Below are 6448 nucleotides of genomic sequence, written 5' to 3'. Positions count from 1 at the left end.
CAACGTAAGTGTGAGTTGCATGACTAGTAAACTAGATCATGAGATGTATGCTAGTAGACTTGCCCATCTTTGGTTGCTGTTTAATTATGGAATTTCAGTACATTATGTTGTTCACCTCATTTGGTTGGAAAATATTTGGTAGTAAAGGTCATTCATACGATTTTGTTCGGTTATTGGAATTTCGGTAGTTTAACTTTGTTTTATATATATTTTCCATTGCATACCTTGTTTAATAACCATATTTGACATTTGTGTTCTTATAATATCAATGTTGATATATTTTACTGATCTATAATTATTTATTTAATTTAATATTATTTAATTAATTATTTATATATTTAATTGATTTATTAATTAAATAATTCCTTATAATTATTTTTAAGTCTTTAAATTATCTCTAAAATTCATAGATAATTATAGATGAATTATCTAATGATTTCTAAGCCTTTTTATTTGTAATATTGTGATTTTTATATTTATTTGTGCATTATTTCTATTTATTTAATAATAATGATTAATTTGTGACTTTCACTTAATAATTTACTTTTAAATTGTATAGTTCTTGTTCCCTTGCTAGTAATTATTTTTCCCCAGTAGGTTTTGGTCACTTTTATCATTGGTTAAGTAGCTTTGATCAGATTCATGGTTTATATAACTTATTGATTAATTTATATATCTTTTAATTACCATTTTAATTCATTAAATCATAGAAATTCTTACAAATCACCACAAGAGTTTTAGTCCGAAAATTCCAGGCCTTTTTGGAAACTTATATTAACACAAATTCATATCAATTCAACCTCTCTTGTGTCTTGCTTAAATTGAGGACTTTATAATTAAAAATCGTTTACCGAAATAGTGATTTTAGCCTCATTTCTTAAGCTATAAAGGTACTTCAAAATGGATTTTCATTCTTAACTCAAATATTACAGTAAGTTCATCATATTTTGGTGGTTCAAGTCGTGATAGTGGTGGTGGTGTGATATGTATAATTTTGTGCTTTCGGTTAGTGATTTATTGACCCGAAAAGGTGATTTTTAAGCTAATTCTTGCCATACATCAAGTGACTTGCATTTTATACATTTGGTATATCATATTTTCAATAGGTTTGTCATGATTTCATGCTCAAAATATTATGGTGCATGTGTGTGCTCAAAATGCATTTTTACAAGCTTTCGGTTTACGATTTCAAGCATATTTTAACTTGTTTTGATCCAAGCTTTATACTTTTGATATTTTATAAGTTTTTCCAGAATATTAACTTCAAGATTAACATATTTTCAGTTAGTACAAGTCTCTAACCATCTCATAATCCAAACAACAATCCAACCTTCTTAAATCTAACATGCAAGCACTTAAATCAATACTTTTTAACATAAATCTTTATCCATCTCAAATCCATCAACATGAAAACATATTTTTATGAAATATTCCAGAAATATATGTACAAATATTATATAATATATGTTCATCTTTTTATATAAAAAGTTACTTTACAAACTATCAATACACATCAACACTTTTTGCTACAAACTTTCATGGGTCTAATAATATAACATAAAGTACATATTTTTACCAAATTTTTCCAGAAAATATTTCTTCATAATATATATTAATATGACCATCTTTCACAAGAAAAACCATATCAAAAGCTATATAATATACATCTACACTTTTAGGTCTTTAAACTAGTTAAATCCTTGGATCTTTCTTCATGGATTCAACATGCATGAGCATGGAAAGAAAGATCCTATTAACTTTGCCCTCATCAAGTGCATATTCAAGAAGAAACATAAAGAAAACATAACCTTTTGATAAAACCTTTTTAATAAAAACAAGAACAAGATTAAACTAGTAAAGAGATGAAGATATATACCCTTGAAAAACACTTTTTTTGATGGTGTAATGGCAGAAAATTCGTGACCCAAGAAGCTCCAAATAACCCTTGTTTCAATCTTAAACAACCCTTAATATGTAGCTTAATCAAACCTTTGCTTAATCTAACCTAAACCGTTATTATTATTACAAGTTTAAGTTGATTTTTGCTTGCCCTTTTTTTTTCCAGCCGAAATGAAGAGAGGAAGAAGGAGAGGAGAAGTGTTTTTCTAGAGAGAATAAAAGCTTGTGTGTGTAAAAGGTGAAGAATGTGTTTTGGTTGTGAGTTTCAAGAGTGATTGTGTGAGAAATAAGAATTCAAAACTGAAGTGTGTGTGTGGTGAAGGGGGGGCCGGCCTCATGGGGGGTAATGAAGGGGTTTGATTATTTTTTTTTTTTTGTTAAATTATAGTGTAAGTATATTAGTGTATGTATAAGTTTAGTGGATATTTGTTTTTGTAAGTGTTTTGTTAGTTAAATGTAAGAAAATGGTTGTTTTGGTTAGGAATATATAAATGTATGCATAAGTCATGTATATATATGTGTATGTATATATTTTTGTGTTTTAAGTTTGTTACATGGCTCATTGGTTACAATTCTTGTAATTATATTAGGCTTATATATATACACTTATTATTATTCAAGCATTTTTTTGTACATAAGGACTTATAAATATTTTAAGTTGCTCATACTATTTCCATGACCAAATATTAGTTAGTTGGCTTGATGGTTAGATTGTTGGGCATTTACAAGTATTTTTAAATCGCTAGCTCAACTTGTGAGACTCGCTTTATTATTTATAACTTGATTGAACATTAATAAAGTTTTTGTTCAATCTTATTTTATTAAATTGAATTTAGAACTAATCAATAGCTTTAGATTACTAATTTAAGGGCATTATCTACTAGCTTCAAGTATAACTATGGCTTGCGGGAACATAGACAACCTAACTAGCACGTATATAATATTTAAAAAGTAGGGTTGTTACATAGTATACTACTTCATCTGGATTAAAAATTAATTCAGTTTGTTGGTGACCTTGTAGAAGTAAATCGGAATCTTTAGACACACTACTTTCTTTTTTAAGGATAACATTTTCAGCAGTTAAACTAGTTGAATTTTCTTTTAATTTCAATATTTCTTGTTTTAAATCTGACACCATTTTACAGACGTCAGTTATAGAAGATAAAGAACAAGATACCTTCTGATCTGCAGCCTTGCAATCTGCCATGTATGCAACAAAGTCTTCAGTTGTCATACCTTCAGGTATCACAAAGTTCTTCATCTGTTCTTCAATGCTCTTCATGGAAATGTCATCAACAGGATTTGATGACTCTTCCTTTTCTTCAGATGCTTTTACTGCTGTCACTTGTTCACTCTCAGATCTTACTGTCTCAGCAACATTACATATAGTCTTCTATACTATCTCAAATGCACTTTCTTCACTTGAGTACACAACATAATCAATCGTTGCAGCTACCTCGTCATATAAATCTACCATGTAGGCATGATTCGAGGTATGATCAGATTGTGTATCCCATTGATAAGTACCATCTGGATTTTGAACAACAACAGCCTTTGACTCCGAAAATGGTGACGAAACTGGTTGTTGTGGAGTAGCAGGATATGTAATCATTGCTTGCGTCTTATGATTACTCGGAGTAATACCGCCTTGATTGTAATTTTGACGCCCAGCAACGGTATTATCAATCCTCTTAGGTCGTTGACACTCTCTTGCAAAATGACCAAATCCATCGCAGTTATAACATTTCACCTTGGATTTGTCAAAGCCTTTAGTGCCATTACCTATAGGTCTCCCAGTTCTCTGAGTGAATCTTCAGACCTTAATAGTAAGCATAGCAAGCTGCCATTGTGGATCCATTTCTTCCAAATCATCAGGATCTTTTGATTGTAATCCTCATCAATTACTGCAAGATCAGTAATCTTTCCTCCAATAAATGCTTCATGAGCATTACAAAGGCTGAGTAAACACTCATTCTTTCTTCTGAAGAACTCATACTCATTGGCATAGAATGAAAAGATTGTACATTGCTCTTGACATTCGAATGTGTATTGTCATAAGCAACGTATCCAGCAATACCTTCAGCATCTACTATTGGTAAAGCTTTTGCACCACTTAGAAATGCATTGTTTCCTGAGCTGGAACTTGCTAAATGAACAGACTTAGCATGATATAAGGATGGATCTTGTGTAAAATCCGAGTGAGTATCTTTAATCCTTCTCTTCATGTCTCTGTTCTTCAGCTTGGAGACTACCTATTCAAAGTCCCATGTACTTATTCCTGATCATCTTGAAGTTGATGAACATAATCAGTCCATGTCTTAGGTAGTGAATCCAAAAACTTATCAACTAGCTCAGTTTGAGGATAAACAACTTCAAAGTACGACTACTCAGTGGTCAACTGACTGAATCGAATAATAATCTCGTCAAGAGATTCCCCTTTCAGTCCATTAAAGGCTTTATACTGGCTCTTCAGAAGCTTGATACGATTCTTCTTCAAAGTTACATCGCCCTCACAATATCTTTCAAGAGCATCCCATAAATCCTTTGAAGTAGTGTACTTTTTAAACAAATGTACACTATCTTGAGGCAAGGCCATAGTAAGAGTGGATAATGCCTTTCCCTCAACAGCGTATCTTTTACGTTCTTCAATAGGCATATCAGCATAAGTGTACCTACTGATCACTCCGTTCTTTTCATATGAAGGCCAATCAAAACCTTGAGTTATCACAAGCCACATTTCCATGTCAGTGAGACGAATGTAGTCTTCAAAACGTCTCTTCCACATCCAATAATTTTTCATACGGAAAAGCTTTGAAGGTGTATTACCCCGACCAACCTCATGATCGTGCATGATCATCTGGTTGATAAGTAGGGCATTGGGTGAGTTTGCAACAGCTGGTAAAGTCGTCATTTCAAATCTTTTGAATTCAAGTAAAATGAAATACGACTTGGTTCGTGTAGCACGAAGGACATGTGGCATGAAGCTGTATGACTTCCATGAAGTACACGTCGCACGAAGTATGAAGTATACGAAACACTAGTCACGAAGAGTGGTTCGCGCTGACGTGGCACGAAGTTAACACGAAGTTAACTGATGACGTGATCACGAACACGAAGTTCACTTCGTGCTGACGTATGCACGAAGTAACACGAAGAAGTGCACGAATTTTCAAATTAACACGAATTTCGAACAAAAATAGCAATCAATAGCTAATCAAACGATCTTAAACCTTCTGGTGATCAACCTTAGGGCTCTGATACCACTTGTAAGGTGCCCTATTGTTGTGTGGATCATAATAAGACGCGATTCGTTATGTCAAGAGTGCGGAATCCTCTTGAGATAACTAGATTGCTATTGCCTTTTGTTAATTAATAAGTAATTAATCAACCCAAGGAGATGTACAAGGCTTGTGGTTCGTGTAGGAGAACACACGAAGGAACAATTAACCTTAGCTCGTAAATTCGTGTATAATTAACAAGGATTCGAAAACCATTAACCTAATTTCGTAGATTAGGTCTTGTATTTATACTAGTTAAGTATTGGATCGTGTGGGCTTAGGCCTTAATTACGTACTAGAACCAAAACAATAAACAAACTGATCTGCCTCATGCTAACATCAGCATGAGGCCGATCCTTCATGCTGATGACGTCAGCACGAGGGACGACCCATATGTTCTTTGTTTGACTTCGTTTGGCTTGTACAAAACATCCAATCTTCGTTTAAGTGTTCTACGACACTTATAAACCTTGATTCTATGTTCTTGTACCTGCAAAACAATATATAACACACAAACACAATACAAAACATAAACAAATATAATATTGAAGTTCAAACGTAATCATTAATTATCAACACAAGTTCTTATTTAAATGATTACAAACATAGTTCCTAAAACATAAATGATAATCAAATCTATGTTGCGATTGTCACAACGAATCTACATCTACATAGAGTTTTGTTCTTCCATTTCACTAGGATTGACCGAAATTGACCCCTTTGACCCTTTCGAAAATTCATTTGACTCGACAAATTAGAAAGACTCGTGACTTGTAAATTTATTTTGTTGACATAGTTGAATGTAACTTTTCAATAGCTTTCTAGCGGATATAAACATGTCTATATTTATTTATTAAATTTTTAATTTTAATAAATTTTAAGTATTTCACTTAGTTTGGCATTTCCACAAGACAACTATTATTTCTCCTGTTCTCGAGTCCACGTGCAATTTTTCTAAAGTCTAAATGCTCATAAAGTCTCAATAGAAACATAAATCCACTCATTCCGTTAATAATGCCTTACATACTAATGACTTTCACGCCCTAAAAATACATATTCTAGTTATATAGTCGCGTACATGAACTGAAAGAACTAAAGATGGTTGGAAAAGTACATCAGGAAAATACGCTCAGATAACGATTGTCACAATTTCTACGGTTTATTCATATAAAAACCTTTCAAATTCAAATGATATATCTATGTCTAAGGCATATAAAATATACAAATAGCCTTTCACATTTAAACATAACATTTCTATGTCTAAGGCTGTA

The sequence above is a fragment of the Erigeron canadensis genome, chromosome 8 (assembly GCF_010389155.1).
Source record: "Erigeron canadensis isolate Cc75 chromosome 8, C_canadensis_v1, whole genome shotgun sequence".
NCBI classification, from domain to species: Eukaryota; Viridiplantae; Streptophyta; class Magnoliopsida; order Asterales; family Asteraceae; genus Erigeron; species Erigeron canadensis.
This window is presented reverse-complemented; position numbering follows the sequence as displayed.